Raw genomic sequence first — 24018 nt, forward strand, 5'->3', positions numbered from 1 at the left:
TTACACTTGGAGCACACACCTTTCCCTCTTTTCTCTCCTCTCTCCTACGTGGAATTGAGGTAGGACCTAATAACTCCTCCTTGATTTCCTCTTTTTCCACACATGGATCAAGGTAGGATATAATTTCTAAGAATTCTTCTCGTTGTAGGCTTCATTTATCAAATCTAATCATGAATTATCAAACTCAAATGCACATTACGCCCTCAAGCTTCTGCAATACCTGGTGTTGGAACAAGAAAAATTGTAAAACTTGTTAGAATATATAGTCCATTGATATAACTAAGAGGGTGGGGGGGTGGATCAGTTATACAGCTATTATCACAATTATTGACCTTAAACAAACTTAACCATATGAATGATTTATACTAAAACTGTAACAAGATACTCATACACAATAACACCAGATATGTAAAATAGGGAAACCATTTATCAAAGGGAAAACCCTAGTGGGGATGGTACCCACAAGATTATGTACTAATATAAATGTTCCTTATTAGAGCATGGACCCTGTTAAGAATCTATGAATACATTCAGTACATATGAGTCCCTGTTGGGAGACTTTGAATCCATGTTACGAGATTCCAACCCTATTAGGAGTTGTGCCAACCCTATTAGGAGTTGTGGAAGACAATTGGACCCAGTGCCCAAACAACTTCAAGGGCAAGACCAATGAGCCCACTGTCCAAATTATATTTGTATTATTCCTTGCAAAATAATAGAATTGTTCTGTATTGTTCCTTCCTCGTTCTATGTCATGTCAACTGGACCTCTGCTCCTTCTGATCTTGTAACCAAATCAAAAATCGCACATCCAATAATCCCTTGGATCACTTACACGCATTCCTCAAGCACTCTGCTCCTTTTCACACTTCACACTTCATACCATAATGGATACTTCTTTCAATCAAGGAAAACATCTTTTCTTTATACCATATCTTCAAAATAATTCCTTGAGTCAACCTTGAGGCTTTCTCAATTAATTATAAGAAGATAATTAATTAATTACAATTACAATAGCATTGTCAGCTCACAATCTATACAAAAATTCACACGTGTGATACTAGAGCTTGCACACTTGCTAACATCATCAGATGATTGTCTTCTATCATTGCCAGATTATGTATCTTCTCATTGCATCTTAGATGTAAGATAGAGAACAAACATCAGGAATTGTTTTCCCAATACTTTGTCTTTGAACTGCTCTTTGTAAATCAAATACAACTTTCATACATATTTGACTTAGAATTTACACACTTGACCATGTCATCAGGACACAATGTAGAACATGTCCATGACTGCACATCACTAGACAATCAAACCATTGTTTGTACCATTAAGATCTTTATCTATTACTCATCTAGTCTTTACAGAAACCATGCTATATTGACATCAATGATAGAAATAGTCATGAATGCAACATTTCAATACTCTCCAATGCTTAAGATACTCACTAAAGCAGTATCATCAGCATTCATGCTAACAAAACTTGCCTCTTGGGGAAGAGGTTGACCATGACCTCTTCCAAGACTAAGTTGACTTGTTCTAGAACAAGTCAATTGGGTTGATCTATTCCCAAAGGGTCCAATGGTTTCAAACCTAGATCTATTTTACTCTTCTTGTTAATTCCCGCTTGTTGTAGTTGGCTCATGTGGGGGTGATTTTGGAAAATCACTATAAAAGGACATCAAACCCCTCATTTGTACATGAAGCAAGTAATGAATAATAATGCATGGACACCTTAATCTTTCATCAAAAAATTGCAAGTTGGAAACTAAGGACTAAAGTTGATTCTTTATTGCAAAGTGAGATCTTCATTTTCTTTTCTTCAATCATGCATTCAAAGTATTGCATATCATCATGGAGATGTAAGGGGATTATGAAGATGGTCAAATTACTTTAGCCTTAGGGGATTGGAATAATTTCTACACTAATTTTTTAGATCTAATCTTTGCACCTTCATACTCTTTACCTACATTTATATTCACATGCAAAATTATATGCTAGGGTTTCACTCATAGAGTAGATTCTTCGCATTTTTAGCTCTATTGCATTCTAGTTCTATAATCTAGTATACACTGACACTCATACACACAAAACAACTTTCCTAACGGCTATTTGTGGAGGTAAAAATCACCAAAGTAGGGGGATTGACTAAGGCAAACCCCTTTATAGCCACCCACACACACACTAGATCTATAACAGGTTTGTAGAATATTGAATTTACGACTTCAGATATGAAAACTACATCTTAGAACCTTTTTGGAAAAGCCAAGTTGACCTACCTACAGTGCCCCAATAAGATGATTACCTCACAAAACATGTTCTAAACACTTTTCCACCAAGTCAACCTGTTCCAAATACATCAGCCAAAAACTAGTTTCTAGGTTTTTCATTTCATTTGGGAATTCATAGTCAGATTTTCAAAAGGAGTTCTAGATATGTTATTTTTAGAGTGAAAAGTCACTTTCCCGAGCCCATCTCAAGCTAAGTCCTTTGTCATTCATTTCATATTTCAGTATTTACTTGTTATCAAATTGATATGGGGTTATTTGCATGTATTTGTGATATCTAGTTGTCTTGCATGTCTTATTTAGTTCATTATTACTTTTACATAATATTTAATTAATCACATAACATTGCATGAAAGAGGCCTTGCTAGTGTACTTCCTTGATAAAATTTTGGTTTATTATTGACATCCCTCATCAAACTTGGGTTTTTGCTAATCTAACCTAGGTCTTATTAAGACTCATGCTTGGAACTTGCCCCTCTTTCTCTTGTATTGGATGACTTAGGGAGAAAGTGTTAAACTTATTACATCTAGTTCGCATTATCTTGTGCATTGATTTCATTTTCCCCTTGAACAATGTCTTCTTGGTCTCAAGCTTGATAAGTGTACTAGGTGTTTTATTTTTTCATAGAGTGGAATACTTCTTGAACTATCATAACTTATTTAAAATTAATCTCCTAGATACAAGGGCAGTTTATTATTCAAAGATCATGTTAGGAAAGGTTAGTTTAAGTTTGTTTTCCATTTCCTTCACCTTTATTTTATAGGTGGTGTTGCATATAGCGATATTGGCCTAAATTCATCCAAGAAATCAACAAGCTCTTTTCATGGGAATAAGGAATATGGATGTGGTATTAATCCCCTTCAAGAATCTACTTGAGCTCCTTACATATTCTAAGGTCTCCACCAGTTCATAACCCAAGATATGTCAATATTTATGAAAATCCATCAAGGCCTAAAGATTTTTCCATATATAATTGCTTTAAGGTTGTCTCTATTTCTTCTTTAGAGAATTTTCCTATCAAGGTTATTGTTCTACCTTTTTGTTACTAATTTTGGTATGTTGTCAATTATTTCTTGTTGATTTCTCCAATTAGATTCTTCCTAAGTATTTAATATGCTTTGGAAATATGAGACAATACTACTAGCAATTTGCAATAGAGTTTCTATAAAGCCATCATCTCTTCTTAATTTGATATTTTGTTCACATCCCTTCTATGTTTAGGTGCATTATTTAGAAAAAAATAGGAGTTCTTGTCACCCTTTACTAACCAACACTCTCTTAACTTTTGTCACCTCAAAGCTACTTCTTTGGCTAAAAATCTCTTGTACTCTTATATTGGCTCCTCCATAAACTTTTCTTGGCCAGTTCCTTGCTGAATCACTTTAATCTAATGTCTCCATCTCCATCACTTTGAATCACTTTTAACTACTATCTCCATGCATCTCTCTTTTTTCCATTACACTTGCATCTTTAAAATAGTTAATATTTATCCTTTCTAAAGTGCAAATTTAGACATATAATACAAAATCCATAATTGATTTTGACATAAATTAATATTTAGGTTTCCTTTGTTTAAATAGATTGATCGATCCCATATTTATTAAATTATTATTGCAAAATTAATCATCATATTCATTGAATCACTTGTTATAAATACAAAGTCTACAATTTAAGTCATTACCATGATATGAAGTATTGCACTTTTGACTAGACTAGCACTTGTACTTGTAAGAGGTTCAAGGGATAAGACGATAGTGTATTTTATGAATAGTATCATTGTTCGAGATTGCATATATTAGTAAAGGGTTAAACATATTTTTCTTATGACATATACAATTTTTTGTCATGAAACAATAATGGCTAGGGTGGTCCCAAAGTTCTTAACAACAATGGTATTTTAGAACCTGAATAGTAGTTTGCAATATAATAGTAAATTGCCATTAGAAACATGCATAATGTTTGATAAAAGTGCTTAATAACAAAGGTAATTTCGAAGTTGAATAATATTTTACAATATAATTATAAATTTACATTAGAAGCATGCATAATATTTGATAGAAGCATTGTATGTAAGTTAAAGTAAGTGTACCAAATTTGATGATACAATGTCTTTCTATAGGTAAAACTTGTAGGATATCCCATAAAATTTGAGTTGTGAAAATATTTAGAGTACATTAGTTAATCTTTTGTAGGACAAGTCAAAATGACTTTTTCATCTCTTTGTTGCAACTAATGAACCTGTAAAAGAGAAGTAGATAAAATTTTCAACAAACAAATGACATTCTTAGTTTAGGTAATTGAAGAAAGGAAAAGTGTATACAAGAGAGGTAGTGAATATGAAAAAGTATCATATCAAAGTGAGAGCAAGAATACTTGAGCTTCTTCTTTCTTTCTAATAATATTGTAGGGGTTTTTTTTCATTTTGCAAAAGTTCTCAAAAGAGAAGGCAGGTTCAATCGAACACCTTTTAGGGATTTGACCCTAGAAATGGTTATAAAGGTAAGTCCTTGTCTTTCAAGTTTACCTATATCAATTGTGGCCCGCTCTAGGGTGAGGCCTTGTGATTTGTGTATAGTAATAGCCCATGTAGTGGTTAGTGGTAGTTGGGTATGCTTACTTTGGGTATTTGGATGGATTGGTATGGTTTTTGGGTTATTGACATCCCATGGTGGGCCATTTTAGGTATAAAATGTGATAGTAACATATGTTGGCAACTTAGGAGGCTTAGAGGATGGGGCATATACAATGTCCTTTACTTCAACAAGAGATCCATTCACAAGACCAACTTGTATCCATAGGTTTGTGGTAAGCATGAAACATTAGAATTTACATAGGAGAACTTCTTCTGAGAGCTGGTCATCTATATAAGTTTCAACATATTTGCATTGTGTATTTATAGCTACACAAAGTGCAATAGGTACATTTAGTTGTTTGAGTTTTTGTTTATTATGTAAAGCAACTAGTTCATTTGGGACAAACAAATGTATTGCTTGGCTAAAGTTTGCTTGATCATTTAATGGTAGGTGTTTGTTTGTGTGTGTCATTAGTAATTTCTAGTCATCCTTAGATGGTTCTACATTATGCATGTTTTTTAATGCATGATGAAATTTTATTTGCATTGGGTCGCCATTGTCTTGCCTAAAAATTGTTTGCAATGTTACAATGATAGTAAACTTGAGCCAAAGATTTTTAGCTATCATGTGTGCTACATAGATAGGCTTGTCCATAATAGGTGGAAGTTGTGTAAGGTCTCCAATAAAATGTGTTGTCGGTGGGGAAATGCCTCATGTAACCTAGAATCAATTTTTAGTAGCAATTTTGGGCCTATGAAACTCATCTCATCAATCAAAATATATTTAATATTTTTCATGTCTTCTTGGAAAGTTGTTAACATTTGTCCTTGTAGTGGTTGCATTTATTTAATTGGCATCTTCAGGGTTGCATGTATAGTTGTTGCATGTATATTAAATGCGGCAATTTCTATTGGTGCAAGAAAAAGGATAGGAGTTAAGCCATTTGGGGAATTATTTTGGAGAGATGTTCATATGCAAATAATTAGATATGACTTTCCCATTCCTGTTGTGCCTTGCAAGAGCATGTACAAAGGTTCAATATAACAATTTGCAATGGAATGGTCTAAAATTAGTGAAAGGCCCAACTGTTATTTAGGTGACAACTCGTAGTTATGATTTAAATCATGTGTTGGTGGGTGAATTGATCATCGAGACATCTTAGTTCTATGAACAAATTGGTTTGCATCTTCTTGCAATTATGAAGGAACATTGTGACCTTCCCAATTGTGTTTGTTGTCAAAATCATGTTTTCCCAACAAGTCAAGTTCATTGAAGTTCAAATTATTGGAAATGGACATATGAAAAAGATGTTCCCATTCATGAAATTGTGGTGGGTCTTGTAGAGATAATTCATCCTCACTTTCATTATCTTCTCCCAAGTCATTTTCAGTTTCGTCTTGGTGATCAATATGCTAGACATTGTATTTCAGCAATGACATGGCCTTCTCGTGAGAAATGATTTCTTCTTTGGAAAGACCAATATCTGTTGTGATAGAGCAAAAATGTTTGTACAAAAGGAGCTCACTCCTATAGAATAGTTCAAAATTATCAGACTTTCAGGTGGAACAATACAAAATTTTGGGAAGACTTGGACAATTGCTTTGTTGTCTTTAGGACTCCATTTGCACCCTTTAAAATTGGTCGAATATGTATAAGATCTAGTTCAGTCAATGAGTGAAAGTAGCTCTAAGTGTGTGGGACACTTTATGTAGGCTTGTATGTAGGTAGATTGTATCTCATGTCCATCAACAATTGGTTTAATATGATGAAAGATTTTTTTGCCAACATTGAGCAATATGAAATGTTAGTTACACATGATAAGAGGAAGTTTTTGTAGCATGTGGCATGTTTCTTGTGCACTAATGTCATGCTCAGAAACAATTTTGGCCATGAATTTTTTGTATACTTTCATGACATTATCTTGTTGGTTAGCATATAAACAAATCCTTGATAGCATATTAACACAACTCTCTAATTTTTTCTCTACTTTAGAAGCATATTTCATATCTCATGTCCATCAACAGTTGGTTTAATATGATGAAAGATTTTTTTGTCAACATTGAGCACTATGAAATGTTAGTTACACATGATAAGAGGAAGTTTTTGTAGCATGTGGCATGTTTCTTGTGCACTAATGTCGTGCTCATAAACAATTTTGGCCATGAATTTTTTCTATGCTTTGATGATATTATCTTGTTGGTTAGCATATAAACAAATCCTTGATAGCATATTAACACAACTCTCTAATTTTTTCTCTGCTTTAGAAGCGTATTTGGAGATGTATCTGAGAATAACAAGTCATGAGGTGATAGGCTAGAAATCAATGTTTTCCCTCCATATAGAGCATATGTGGATTATGTATGTTAACCCTATCATCATTGCATGCGAGCTCATATGAATTTCAACCTGAATCGTCAGATAGCAATTGTGAATCATCACATTCTTTCCAAGGTGTTGTATACTTGCATTCTACTTGATGGCCTTTTTTTGTAGGCAAGTTCACTCAGTGTATTTAGTGTATTGTTGAACATAATTAATTAATTTTTCATAGTCAATGTGTAGATTAGTAGCATATATTGCACGTTTGTTGAGCAAGCATGGATCGTCAATTGGGGCCCTATGAATAACATTATCAATATCACATTTGGCAATGACATATTGGTCAAAGAACTCTTTGGCTTTTTCACTTCGATAGGGTTACCCCAACCTAATGTATCCATATTGTGTGCATTTTTTTATCTAGATGAACCCATGAATGTGAGAAGACCTTCGATTTTGCCACTCATAATGGTACAAATAATTCATTGCACCCATTAGTTTCTCAATGAACTCATCATGAAAGATAGTGAAATGTTGATATGGGTATAATGTTGTTGAATGGGGGTTCCTAATAACATTATGTATGTGTTGTTTGTTGTTTAGATTGGTAAATGATACATTTGGGGAAAGGACAACATGTAGGTCAGGCCATTTTCTGTCATCTGTGCTCAAAGTGAAGAACAATATGGGGGAACCAGCTTGGGTAATCAAATATGTTAGATTTGTACAATTTTTATTCTAGTATGAGTGTGTACCTCACAAGGTGGATCCAAAATGCATGATCTCTTTAGCTAATTGACAATCAAGCAGGTTTGTTAAGTGGCAACGAAGGTTTTCTATAGTTGAAGGTATATTATCATCAATTTTGCATTTAATAAAAATTGATGCTAGAGCTTGGCTATGATGGTGCATCATAATTTTAAGGAGGAAGTATGTAAAGAGTGGCTGTTGACTGCCGAACCTATCATCATGGAGGTGCATAAGGTGTAGAGTATATTCATGAAGTTGCACATCTCTTGCCTGGGCTTGCATGGGCTGTGCAGTTCCATTTGGGAATAGAGTTTAAAATGCCATATCAAAAAATCCCTTAGTGGTGTACTCATTAATAGACATTGAATTGATGTGGTGCCAGTTGAGTATGGTGTTTGGTTCATGGTCAAGGTGCAAAGATTCCTTAATGATGTGCCACTCATGTTGTTTGTTTGGTAGATTGACCATAAATGAGGTCATATTTTGTATGAAATGGTCGTGGCCAATAGGTTATTTTTCAAGGTCATTGTTGGTTAAATGTGTCTCTTCATGTTTGATATGAAATGAACAAAGCATTTCAGTGAGGTCAGTAATAGTATCTAGAAGTAGTGATAATGGTATCTCATCAATTAGCACATCATTGTAGTAAGGGTCATATTTGATTTTGTATTCGATTGCATTATGAACATGACTTTTACACACATAACAATCATAAGCCTTCGCATGTGAATTAAGCCTATGTGGCAATTTTTTTGCAATGAGTTTTATATCTTCCAGGGGAAGTTGATTGTATGACCATTATATTTGTATTTTCCACCATGGGCATGTGTTACTTGTAAGATTGGATTAACACGCACAATGTGCATCTGTTCTACTTGTGTGAGAACTTTAAGAACATTTTTTTGTTCAAGTGCATCCATATTGTTCACAAGTGAGAAGCGACGAAGATCTTTCTCAGTAATGCATCTCCTACAAGCTAGGCCTCTGTTTGAGGAGTGCACAAGCACACCCGAGCTCATTACATACATGACATGTGTGTAAGTTGGCCAATGCATCTAGCCTAAATCTAAATGACTTAATTGTGTCTAAGAAGGAAGAGGGTACATTCAAATCCATGTGGGTAAGTGAGAGTGGATGGGGAGACCTATGTTGTGAAAGGTGTGTTTGAATGGGTGTACATGAAGAGCTTGCAAAGGTGGTTGGAAAAGATTACAGAGATGGACTGTATGGATGACTTGATGGTTGGTGGAGCAATTGCATGTGCCAAAGTTTTCAGTGAGCACTTATTTCCTCTTTATGATGAGCATAATACAAGTGGCTTCTCTTACAAGACTGTACTTGATCGAGGCTATTAAAGAGTGAAAGGATTTAAGAGTAAGAATTTGGTATAGCTCTGATACCATGTAAGAATTTGTCTTAGGGAAAATTCACCCAAGATCGAAGAAATTGAACACAAGCACAACTATAGACCAAAAAGGAGTATGATCAATATATCATAGAATGTCCTCATACATCACTATGTTCAGATTCATTGTACACACTAGGAGTGCCTGTTTATAAAGGCCTCTCAGGAAGCACCTAGAATGTCTCTAGAAAGAGCCAGGAGATAAGATAAGCATGACAACTAAGCACACATCTTATCCATCATTCTAGATGATACGATAAAGATGATGAGGTGTATCTCAAGTGGAGATGTTGTAGACATCATGTGCTTAATTAGTGTGCTAACTCCTATTTTGTAGACACCATGTGCATAAATGAGGTGCAAACTCTTGTGTTCTCAACATGACAACTCACAAGAGTGTACATACTCCTAGGTGACTAATAAATAAATATCAAAATAATGCATTAACCTAAGTAAACTTAAGTAAGTGTAAATAGTGAATAATTATTTACACCAACACCCCCCCTTATGTGCAACTTAGGGGAATGCCCTTAAGGTCACAAAAAAACTAGGATAAAATGCATAATGGGTCTCGGCTACTAGGCTATGTTAGGTACCCATGTACATAATGAAAATGAAATGCAATGCAATCTCTCATAAAGCGGAGAAAGAGGGAAAACCTCATAGGAAAAACCCTCACCCAAAAAGAGAGATAAAGAGACAAGATGCATGGATGGATGGAATAATCAAGACCCCCCCATTACAACATACATCAAGTATATACAAAAGAGAAATGGGAGAAGGACAATACTCCCTAAGAGGAAAAAGTACCCCCATAAAGGAGAAGAAGAAGGAGACAAGGTAGTCCTCCCCCCCCCTAAATGTAAGGTGCCAACTAGTGAGAAATGCTCCAATGTAGAAGTTAATCCATGACCATTGAATGATGTTCCTCCCCTTTGGAAGAAACAATGGTAGTGGTACAGATGAGATGCTTCCACTATGTGTGGAAAGAATCTCAATGATGAACGGTGTCTCTAAAACCTGCTCAAGTGTCCCTATGTTAATACTGAAGGTGGCTCCTTCCAAAGCTGTTGAGAAGAAGTGTTGATCAAGCAAGGATGCATGTAGAACCTGTTTCAAGAAATTGATTGTCTTCTCAAATGACAAAGAGACCTCCTACAGATGTTGTACATGAGTATCCACAATCAGATCAGCCTGTAAAGACTAATCATGTAGAGAATGGACATGAGGGTTAGAGTGAGCCCTCACAACAACTGTAGAAGGATCGCCCTCATCAAAGAGAAGTGGTATATCATCAAAAAAGTATCCAAAATTGACTATGTGTGAATCCACAAACAAACCTAAAATGTCAATCAAGAAGTCATAATTTGAGGCTAGAACTAGAAGACAAAATGTACCCTATTGTGCTAAAGTACATGAATCGATCACTATGGCAATAGATGAAGAATTTTCCTCAAAAAGAAGATGAATATAATCAAGGATGTCCCCCACATCTTCAATGTGAGACTCCATAGACAAGTGTACAATCTCTTGAAGGAAGTCGTCACATGAAGGTAAAGTAGGAAGACATAAAGGATCATACTGCACTGAATATGAAGCATCTATGGCTAGAACAGGATCAATAGGAGAAACAGGAGCATCTAGAGGTGTGATCTTATCTAGAGTTGAAGAAACCATAGTTGGAGTGAATGGATGTAGAATGTCCTCTGGAGATGGAGGAACACACAGATCTCCATATGCTTCCAAAATAAACATTCAAATATCATAAGGAAAACTTGCCATTCTAAGAAGAGCAAAAGATTCCTTACTCATACTATTATACAGAAAGCAACAAAGTAGTACAAGATGTGTCTAATTAAAATGTGGTGGCAATTAATAGAGATAAGGAAGCAATTCTTGATGGTCTCTTAGATGATCAAGTATCAACACACTCCATTTGTGATAGTTCCTTGTTGTCAATTGTGGTCTAATACCAGACTGACATTTCTGAAAAGACTCCATGAGATCAATCAATAAACCTCCCAAAATGTAAAAGAAATCCAAGACCCCCTCCCCCCCAATGTATGATTTAGGCACTTGGTAGCCACTTTCCAATTTAGGGCCTATTTCTAAAAGCAGTATTTTTGCCCACATAACCTAGAATATGATTACAAATCTGGAAAGTAGACAAAAAAAAATGCACTTTCAAAAAAAATGGAACCTAATTTGGAGTCCAGATGGACCCGTACTAAGTATTTTAAGTGGCAAAAATTGGGATTTGCAAGTTGCAAAAAAATTTAGGAACAGAGATCTCAAACCACCTACACCAATGTGTAGATCACAAAATTCTACCCAAAAACAAAAAAAAAATTACTCGCAAAAAGGAGTCTGCATGAGGGAGATATCACTATTTGAAAATCATTGTTGTTATTTTTTCTAAATCGTCGTCATCATGCCTCCAAAAATGAAATGACTCTAGATTTCACTTAGATGTCTAATTTTGATGAAACAAAAGTCGATATGGGGGTTTTTTGACCTTTTGAATGTGATGCAAATAATTGATTTGTACTAGCAAGCACCAATCTTCACCTGCAAAAAATCTCTCCTATGGTCCAATGGCCAAAAGAATTCAGAAAATAATGTAAATCCAAAAAAATTGTAGAGATGCAGATGAATAAAAATGCAGATCTAAAAATTAAATGTATAGATCTGAAATAATCATGCCAATTCTACAAATTGGTCCTTCGGGTGCTGGTTTGTAAAAAAAATTGCCTCAATTTTGACTATGCCTAGGGTAGGCGAAATTATAACCAATTTTCACCGAATCGATGTTCTGAATGCAATGGTGAGGTCAAATCTAGCTCTAGAAACTCCCAATTTTTGTGATACTCTGGATTCAGGCCGAGGTACTGAAGCAAGAAGATGGTCTCAAAAGGTTTTGTGAAGAGATATTCTCCAAGAGCTTTGATACCATTTAAGAATTTGGTATAGCTTTGATACCATGTAAGAATTTTTCTTAGGGAAAATTCACCCAAGATCAAAGAACTAGAACACAAGCACAACTATAGACCAAAAAGGAGTATGATCAATGTATCATAGCATGTCCTGATACATCACTATATTTAGATTCAATATACACATTAGGAGTGCCTATATATAAAGGCCTCTCAGGAAGCACCTAGAATGTCTCTAGAAAGAGCAAGGAGATAAGATAAGCATGATAACTAAGCACATGTCTTATCCATCATTCTAGATGATAGGATAAGGATGATGAGGTGTATCTCACGTGGATATGTTGTAGATACCACGTGCTTAATTAGTGTGCTAACTCCTGTGTTGTAGACACCATGTGCATAAATGAGGTGTGAAATCCTGTATTGTCAACATGACAACTCACAAGAGTGTACATACTCCTAGGTAACTAATAAATAAATTTTAAAATAATGAATTAACATAAGTAAACTTAAGTAAGTGTAAATAGTGAATAATTATTTACACCAACAAGTTTATACAATTGAAAGTGGAGTTGGAGGGGCTTGTGTAGGAAGAATTGTTTGAATGGGTGGAATGGCCAATCGATGTGGGGAGGTAGTAGAATGGTGGAAGCAAGACTGGAATGTATGTAGAAGAGGGGTGTGGGATGAAGATGCATGATTTAAAGTACGACGTGCACTAATTTCAGCTCTATGGCTAAAATAATACAACTGACTTCTTTCACGAGATCAAAGATCAACAAGGTTAGTTAAATTAGGTCATTCATCTGAATCATGTAGATTTGAATTCATTTTTTGTAGTCCATAAAAGAGACAAAAGAAGTGAGCAATAACTTTGATTCTTGATAAAATATACAAGTGTAGGAGAAGGTATGATATCAACAGAAGTAATAGTTATTTTAATAGCAAGTTATATTGTGTTACAAGAAATCTTGTGTAATTAACGATTTACATGATTATTTTTTTGAGAATTGTAGGATAAAGGTTATAGTACTAATCTATGTGGATGTACAATGAATAGATTTATATATTACATTATCTAATTGTAAGCCTCCAAGAAAGCAACATCATAAAGCTAAACATAAACAATATCAATATTAACAACGCCAAAGAGTGTGGACATAAAAGTGTGCATTAAAAAAAAAGAATCACACAATTGTATACAAGACAAGTAGTAGCTTCATTAGATGCTTTAATAAAACCATTAAAAAAGTGTTATGTATAGGCATAAAGTATGTAACAAGTTTTGAAGGGGCCTTGAAACCTTGTACATAGATAGAAGACAAAGAAGTGGAAAAATAAAGAGAGTATGGAATAAAAGAAAAGTAAGGAGGTGTGTGCTTAAAATGTGAGCACACTTTTATGAGTCATTATATCCAAGATTTCTCAAGAATGAGGTCTCAAATGGCGGCTCATAGCTCTCTATTCATGGAGTGCAAGGGTTTGTAATGAAGGCCCTCAATTTTGACCTATTTTGTGCCCATGCAAGTACACCATAAAATGAGAGATTCAAAGATCCAATATGCATGCAAATGGAGATGAAAGCTAATCTATATGATAACAATGAAAAACAATGCAAGATCTAATCTATGAATGTGAGATCTAATCTATGAAAATAAGATCTAAGCTAATATTAAAATGCAAGGATGAGATATGATAATGGAAGCCATAGATGCATAAGAGAAGAAGACTATAAGATAAAAGTTTTCCACAAAAAGCTTTAGTATTCAAAATCCTTCTTCAAAAATCGCTCTCTAAACTTGCAGCATAACAATAGCATAGAGTGTGTGTATGTAAAATAAGGAGAGGGCTCTCCCTTATAAAAAAGATTAGATGATCAAGATTAAGAGGCAAAAAGATTTAATCAAGGGTGGAGAAAGAATGATCCGTGTGAAATAAAGATCCACCAATGAGAAAATAGAAAAAGAATTAAATGAAATCCCACTTAGAAATATGTGCATTTATGTGTAGAGGAATTTTTAGTTTTTATTTATTTCATTTCTTTTTTAAGTGGGGATTTATTTAATCAAAAGGGAGCAAGTTCTTTTAATTAAATATGATAAATTTAATTAAATTAAAAAAAGGATTTTTCTCTTAATTAATTAAATATGGATGAATTATTTGATTAAAATAGAGGTTTTCTTTTAATTGAATGGGGACTTATTTTATTTTATTAGAAGGGGGATTTTATTTTAATTAAATAAGACTTAGGATAAAATTATCAACCTTAAAAATATTAAACTAATCGAATTTGATCAAGGAAATTGATTTAATAAAATATTGCAAACCATTGATTTAGGAAATTGATAAATTGATAAATTGAATAATGGGGGCCCGTAGTCTAGGTGACCATTTTAGGGTGTATACATTTGCCTCTTTGACTAATGTGTGGTTGACTCAGGAACACATTTAGTAAAAGAAAGAAATTCAAGTGTGAGGTCAATTCGGGATCACAAAACAACCCAAATATGTGGTCATTTTGGGAACACATCAGGAAAAAGAATACAAATAAGTTTTGACTTGAAAAAGTTGAACATAAAATTGATAAAACTGAATCAAGAATTGAAGTTTGATAAGTACGACCCCCTTGTGATCGAAATCGAATGTGATAAAGGAGAAACAACAAATTGATCAAATTGATCAAATCAAACTAAAGATAAGGTTCTTGATATAAGATGAGAAATATAAGTATCACAAAACCAAGGTAGATCATCAAACATGAAATATTATGCCCTAAAGTGGAATCAGAAGAAAAGATGTGGGATGAAAGTAAATGGAAGGTAGAAATTTGGAAAAGATGGAAAGAAATGGAAAGAAGAAAGAGAATTTGCCTAAGAAAGAGAATGCTCCAAAATAAATCAATTTTTTAAGATAGAAAATTTTGATTGAGATCACGAAAGAAGATAAGAAAATGAAGATCAAAATGCAACCATAGTTGATTAAAAGTCCACAAGAAAGATGAAGGGAAAACCCTCTCAAACTCATAATGCAGCCTAAAAATGCAAACTAACATGAAGCCTAATAATGCAAGCTACATGAAAATGCAAAGGTGTACTTGTAATAGAACAACTATAACATAGGATTTTGTGTTCATCATTCATTAGAGAATGTAAAAGAACTTATTTTCATCATTGGGCCATTATTAATGGACATTGAAAAATCACACAATCATCACTAGTCACAAGCACAACTATGAAGATATGAATGTGATTTATATTGGATTGGAATGTGGAAAGATTCTAACATAAGCATCAAAGACAGAAAGGTCAAGATGACTTCGATATTAGGTTACCCAATTTAATGTAGCAAACAAAACATATACCTCATGCCCCAAGTCCTCTAGTTATGCATCCTGAAGAGACTTAGGAACAATGACACTCAACGAAAATAAAAAAAAGTCAGCACACAAAGAGAAGATCTTGACATAGCTCAAACATTAAGTGTTTATGTTTAAAAATTTAAGTGTGTTAACTGATATCGAGTTCCAAGGATAAGGATCGAATGCTTACAAACATGTAATATTACATGACAAAACTGGGTAAGACCAAACCAATAAGTGTTGAAAAACACTTGATGTTAGGGATTGTATTGAAAAATACAATTGGGGTGGTTTTGAAAAACACCATTTGCAAGGTGTCCTAAATACTAATGCATCCAAGAGACCGAAGCTAGCACAATTATGCCCCCTAGACAAAGACCAATTCCAAACCAAGGCAACAAGGACAAGGCATGATGGAGAAAGCTAAGTGTTGAGGATGTGCACTAAGAAATAGGGGTGCAAAGGCCTCAAGTAGTGCCCATTTCCAAGTTTTCACCACTTGGATTTTTATTTTTATTTTTATTTTTTTTCAAGACTTTTTATTTTTTTTAAATGTATTTTTGCTACCAAGGTGCCTGTTTCCAGGTTTTCACCAAGGCACTTTTTCTATTTTTTAATTTTTTTTGTATTATTGGAATATATAATCTTTTTTTTATGAGATACATCAAGCGCCTATTGCTAGGTTTTCACTAAGATGATCATTTTTTTCAAGACATTTTCCAATTTTTAGAATTTTCACAATATATCATTTTTTTTTTGGATTTTTGAAATATATGATTTTTTTTTTGTATTTTTTCAAGATCAATAAATATATACAAATAATATACAATGCCCCCAGATAGAATGGGCATCATGCGTAGAACTTCTTCAAGTGCAAGACATTGATAGGATCAAGGAGTTGCTCTCCCTTTGCTGTAGACATTAAATAGGCACCAGACCCAAAAGCTATTATAATAATGTATGGTCCAAGCCAATTAGGTTCAAACTTACCCTTTTGATCTCTATTATGTTGATTCTTAGGATTCACACGTAGGACAAGATCTCCCACCTAGAATTTTCTAGTGTGAACCTTTTTGTTGAATGCTTTTGACATGCACTTTTGATAGACCCTCATATGGTCAAATGATGCTTGATGTTTCTCATCTATAAGGTCTAACTCTTGAAGTCTCATCATGAGATAATCTTTATCTATAACTAGACCTTTGAGAGAAACTCTAAGTGAAGGAATCTCAACCTCTAAAGGTAACACTGCTTTAGCACCATATGTAAGGGCAAAAGGAGTAGCCCCAGTAGGAGTGTGAATACTCATTCTATGAGCCCTCAAAGCCAAACTTATCTGTAAGTTCCAATCTCTACCATTCTTATGAACTGTTCTATGCAAGATTTTAAGAATAGTTTTATTTGATGCTTCTACTGGACCATTTCCTTGTGGGAAGTAAATAGAGGACCAATGTTGTTTTATCTTGAATTTCTTACAAAGTTGCTTAAGGTCCTTATTTTTAAATTGGCCTCTATTGTCAGTGATAATCCTAAAAGGCACTCCATATCTATAGATAATATGATTCAAAATAAAAGAAGAATTGTCTTGCCCGAGGCAACAGAAAGTGGGACAACTTCTACTCATTTAGTGAAATAATCAGTAGCAATGATAATAAACTTGTGTCCATGTGATGAGTTGGGATGAATCTGCCCAATAAGATCAAAGGTCCAGTGCTAAATGACCAATGAGAAATAGAAGGAATGAGCTCCCTACCTGGAGCATGTATTAGGTTACCATTTTTGACACTTTTCACATGACTTTGCAAAAGTTATTGCATCAATCTGCATTCTGGGCCAATAGTACCCCACCCTAAGCAACCTTCGAGCCATGGAAAGACCATTTGAATGTCCCCCACAAATACCCGCATGGATGTCAACTAACACTTGATCAAATTCTTCCTTTTCTAAGCATCTAAGAAGTGTTCCATCTAGACCCCTCCTATACAAATCACCAGAGTTAAGGGAATGGCAAGAGGCATTTTGAATAAGGTTTCTACATTCAAATCAATTAAAGGTTTCAATTATAATTCCATCACAAAGGTATGAGTAAATAGCACCATAACAGGACAACTCATGACCAACAATTGTACAAATGACATGATTTTCTTGGGAATCATAGATAAAATGGTGTAGCTCTTCCACCAAGAATTCAAATCTTGATTTATGTTTCTCTAATTGAAGAAGTGAAGCAAGTGTAGCCATAGCATCAACTACTTTGTTTTCTACTCTAGGGATTTGCTGAAATGAGACAAATGTGAAGTAGCATCTCAAAGAATCAACCATTTTCTTGTAAGGTACCAAAAATGTGCTTAAAATATGAGCACACTTCTATGAGTCATTATATTCAAGATTACTCAAGAATGAGGTCTCGAATGGTGGCTCATAGCTCTCTATTCATGGAGTGCAAGGGTTTGTAATGAAGGCCATTAGTTTTGACCTAGTTTGTGCCCATGTAAGTACACCATAAAATGAGAGATTCAAAAATCCAATATGCATGCAAATGGAGATGAAAGCTAATCTATATGATAACAATGCAAAACAATGCAATATCTAATCTATGAATGCAAGATCTAATCTATAAAAGCAAGATCTAAGATAATATGAAAATACATGGATGAGATATGATAATAGAAGCCATAGATGCATGAGAGAAGAACATTAGAAGATAAAATTTCTCCACAAAAAGCTTTAGTATTCAAACTCCTCCTTCAAAAATCACTCTCCAAACCTGCAGCATAACAATAGCATAGAGTGTGTGTATGTAAAATGAGGAGAGGGCTCTCCCTTATAAAGAAGATTGGATGATCAAGATTAAGAGGCAAAAAGATTTAAGCAAGGGTGGAGAAAGAATGATCCATGTGAAATAAAGATCTGCCAATGAGAAAATAGGAAAAGAATTAAATGGAATCCCACTTAGAAATATGTGCATTTAATTGTAGAGGAATTTTTAATTTTTAATTATTTTATTTCCTCTTTAAGTGGGGATTTATTTAATTAAAAGGGAGCAAGTTCTTTTTTTTTTTAATCGATAAACGACCAAGGCCATGATGTTATATTAATAATCATAAAATAATTACAATAGCATTCCACCATTCAAATGGGCACTAGTAGGAAAGAACGGGGAAACAAAACCTCCAGTCTAGCCTAGGACCTCGGTCCTATATTATTACAACATAAAAGGGGCATACCCCAATTAGAAAATTCTAATTATCCATTACATTGTAAATATTTGTTTATAGTGATAATCAAATGCATCACTCTTTGAAGCCACTAGTGCCTTTTGCCAAGGATTCCATTATTTCTTTTTTCTTTATGCATAGATACCAAATGCACTCATCCATGTCTTAATATCTTGCCATCAAACTAGTTAATGATATATATTAATATAGAAATCCATCTAATGCAAATTAGAGTGCATAAATCCTAATTACAAAACAAATATAGGACATCAATAAATGCAATTAAAGTCTCCTCTAAAATTCAAGATCATAAAACTAATTATGCTTGGCCTAACAGGACAAAAGATTAATTAAAAGCCTAAAGTTGAGATTATTTCAATAACAAAAACAAGATTTAGATTTAGATTCCACTACTCAATTCCAGTAAACAAGTCTAACAGTATCCACCCCTGATTCCTTTTTTCCATACTCTAGCCAACACCATTAAACTACAACAACATCCTATATACCAACACAGAGATGCTTTATTAAATATAACAGAACCACAATAGGTGATGAAACCAGATGGCAACAGAGGTCTTGAAAACATAAACCAAATGCAAGCTAAGGATAGAAGCATATAGTCGAATGCCATAGTATTAAGTACAATACATTATAAATTCTACTAATTTAGCCAATAACTTGTGAGTGACATGTAAAGTACATAGTTAAGGAGAGATATAAGGCCACCATCCCTATTTATCTCCAGCATTCTGATCAACTGTAGATAAAATAGAGTACCCTCCTTAAAACAAAATCACAAGAATAGCCTCCCTATTTCCCAAGAAAATCCAATACAGAATTTTAAAATCTAAGATACTATAGCGAGAGGCTAGTTATATACAGTAAAATGAATGTACATAAGTGTAAATCGAATAGTTGTGAGTAAAAATAAAACATGTCAACAAATACTTCAATAGTTCATCATACATATTAAGCCCTTACTAGTCAATTAACCATCGCTCAAATAGATACCCATCATTGTCATAGTAATACTAATAATGAGCTTAGAACCAGGATGAATCCTGCTAAATAGCATGCATTATTTCAGAATTCAACTTGCTATCATCGTGCTAATTTTTGTTATTGACCTACAAATAGAAATGATCTATAATTCAACTGCCATTTTTGCCCTACAAATAGAAACGACCTATAATTTAGCTAGCATGTATCATCTATCTCAATTATTTGAGAAATAAAAGGAAATAAAATCGTTTGTCAAGCATATAGCATAATATCTTATTTGAGGGCATGCGTAGGAGATATTGACATCCACTTAAAATTCCTAAAAACCAATATAGTTGTGAATCTTGTCAAAAATAGAGCATGAAAACCCCAATCTTAACCCTTGTGGGAGTCCAAATCTAAAATACTCCAAAAAGGCAAAATTAATAACCAGACTTCTTATAGTCCATATAGTATGTATACATGATATAAAAAAGTTCATCTTTCCATTTGTTTACATCTATAATCTACTAACATCTGAGAATGAAGTTCATATAGTCTATTAATCTTAACATATACTCATCATATAAACAACGATATATATGATATCTATCTACTGCCAAATTACTAACCCTATCCTAAAAATAGAGCAAAATTGTCAGGAGGATGCCATTGATAACAACTTACTTCCAATACACCATGATCACTTCAGGAATGTCGTTAAGGTTCTCAACATAAAAATTCGAGGGGAATTCAAAGTCAAATTTAGCCTTGCTAGTTTTCTCTGAGTTTAGAGTGTAAAATTTTAGGGCATCCAAATTGTCGAAGACCACGCCCGGCTGAATATATGAATTAAACAGATTGAGGTAATTTGTTAACCATTCTCTACTTTCATCCACGATAATTCCTCTCCAATGAAGCAAAAATTGAATGTTTTCCTCCATCTTGGGCCACTCACAGTTGAAAGCATAGTTCTTGTGAATTACCAATGAAGGCTGTCAATAAGTTGTTTCTAATTCAAGAGACCCCAAAGGAAGATTCATTTATTTCTTTGGAAAAGGGATTTGAAGCTTTTCATCTATGATGTTAACTACTTGCTCCAGACCTTTCCTCCATACTAGATCAAATATGTCATGGCAGAGTCTGATGATGTCACTCGCTTCAACCTTTGTTCTTGCCATGCAATCAATGAAAGAGCCGATGATATTATTGTTGGTCCTCCACGTGTACTGGTAGTCAAAAACCCCTTCCTTGATGGCTTTGCTAATGGAAATCCTGGACATATCATCCACCAGATAGAGAATCTCGTTCCATCTCTCTGGTTTAACATTTCCATAGAATGCCATTGTTCGATTCTTAGTAGCATGAAAAACATTAATTATATTTGACTCCATGTTTAGGGAAAGAGATAATCGAATGACAATGATGGAAGGCGATGCCTCAAGAAGAAAAAAAGGTAGAAGAAGGTTCTAGAAACCTATTATGCCATGACAACATCAAATTATGTCACCCTCCATATCTTACCTTGAGCTGGCCTTAACAAATACATGATGAAAAGAACATGGAAAAGGCTAAAACCAACAGAGGAAATAGGTGTGAATAACTATCCTTAACCAATTCATAATGAGAGACAATCATACTGAGGATCAATTAAAATGTTACCATTAAAGTTTGAGTATAATATAATGATTAGGAACTCTAGCAAGAGCCATCGTAAGTAGATTGAGTATCGATATAAACGGTATTAAATATTGATATAGGAGCATATAAGATTATAAGTATATGAATATATAAATATATATATATATATATATATATATATATATATATATATATATATATATATTTAATGTGTGTGTGTGTGTGTGTGTGTGTGTGTGTGTGTGTGTGTGTGTGTGTGTGGGTATAAGACAGAATTTGAGCATGTAAATATTTATAGATACAAAGGAAGAAGGAGCTTGAGGAACAAAAGTGAACATAATTAACCCAGAATGGTTGATAAGTCTTTGATGATCAAGGAATTGACCCCATCTGCCCCCAGATTTTCTAAATAATCCACTTTCTTATTGCCTTCCCGAAAAATATGACAAATTCTGCTATCTGCAAATTTATCTAGAAGAGTGAGAATTTCTTCTAATTTAGAATTAAGCACCCAATTAGGGGTTGATCATTTTCTAATCACATTTAAGATTATCTGAGATTCTTCTTCTATTACAACTTTAGACAAACTTAACTTATGGCACAACTAAAGTCCTTGATACAAAGCCTCTAATTTTGCCAGATTGTTGGAAGTTGGTTCAATACACATAGCTTTTTTGGCTACCCAGTGACCTGAATCATCATTAATAATGCATCCAATGCCTGTTGTGCCTACATTACCTCTAGTTGCACTGTCAAAGTTGAGTTTGGCCCATCCTTTCGGCAAAGGATCCCATCTACAATTTTCCCTTGCCTCTTACTAGTCTTTGCATAGAACAGAGGAAGATTAATGAAGTTAGTCCAGTTCTTTTTCATTTTCCCATCCCACATAGAGAAGGAGCCTTCTTCTTTTTGAGTGTTCCTAAGATATGAATTAGTTGTTTCCACTATGTTGGCTTCCATTTTAATTATTAACTCTTTAGGTTTTAGTTCTAAGTTATGGAAGATACATCAATTCCTTTCCTTTCAAATTTCTTAAACCAATATGGAAGGACAAATGTTCCATAGTTTATTATAAACACCCTTGACCATGTTAGTGGGCCAACCCTTGAGTAGTTCAGGAAAAGATTTCAGAAAAGGAGAAGACCATCCCAACTTGAATCTTAACCATTCCCAACAACTTTGGGAATAAGGATAGTTAAATAAAATATGATCATCATCTTTGTTATTCTATTTACATAAAACACATCTAGATGGACCTTGAAAACCAAGTTTACATAACCTGTCCAAGGTCAAAATTCTATTTGGAAAGCCAACCATAAAAAGAATCCTGCTTTTGGGAGACATGAAGAATCCTAGTACAGTTTTAGTGGAATATCCATTGTGTCCCATTTTTGAGAATCTAGAAGAACCCTATAACCATTTTTCACGCTATATTTTCCATCATTTAAGGCTGCCCAAATGAGTTCACCTCTCTTTTCTAAATACTTAATCCTCCTATCTTCTAAATTTTTTTCATAACCTTTAATCGTTTCAGCATCCACACCCATACCATCTAGAGATTTCCACACCCATTTAGATTCACCTTCTACATATACCACCGTCTTGTAGTCATCAACTTTATTTCCCCATAAATCAATTAATTTATCTTTGAGATCCTTAGGGATAAGGCTATGTTGCAAAGGGGGGTGTCCGTCCCAAGAGTCCTCCCAAAACAAGGCCTCATTTCCCTTGCCTACAACCCAAGTCAAATACTTACAGATCAAATGGTGACACTCTATCATAAAGTTCTAGCTTTTTGAACCTCTGGGAGGGTTAATCATCCTAAAGATCAAGAAAGGATAATCCACATCGAGATATTTGTTATATAGAATCTTAGCCCACTTGTGCTCTTTCCTTATAAAGATGCCATATTAATTTTGCCCCAAGGGCTTCATTTTGCCATTGTAAATTCTTGATCCCAAGCCCACCCAAGTCCTTAGGCTTACAAATATTCTCCCTTTTGACCAGTGCTGGTTTTTTATCTTCTTCACAATCCTTCGAAAGAAAATTCCAAAGTTTAGATTCAAATTTTAGGAGATTCCACTTGGATAAAGGGAGACAAGATAGAGGGAAGGTTGGAATGGTAGATAAGACTGATCTGATCTTGGTACTTTTTCATGCCTTTGTCAGCCATTTATCCTTCCATCTACTAAGCTTTGCATCCATTTTTTCCAAGGTATTGTACCATACCCTACTTGATCTCGACCCTTTTTCTAAGGCAATTCCCAAGTACTTATAGGGAAACAAACCTTTTTTGTATCCCATGATCTTGCATATTCATTGTTCTATATCAAGTCTTGTATTTATAAAGTAAATCTCATATTTGAGTTCATTCACTTTTTGTCCTGAGGCTTCCATATAAGCTTTAATGATGGTTTTAAGTCCAAGTCTCAAGAGCCTCTTCAACTGTGCTTTTGCCAAGCGGGATTGTATCATCTGCATATTGTTAATGAGTAATATTGGGCATATTTTTAGTAACCATAATGCCTGAAATCTTTTGATTTCTA

Source organism: Cupressus sempervirens, chromosome 3 (assembly GCF_028749045.1).
Source record: "Cupressus sempervirens isolate cs-2001-9-10 chromosome 3, ASM2874904v1, whole genome shotgun sequence".
NCBI lineage: Eukaryota > Viridiplantae > Streptophyta > Pinopsida > Cupressales > Cupressaceae > Cupressus > Cupressus sempervirens.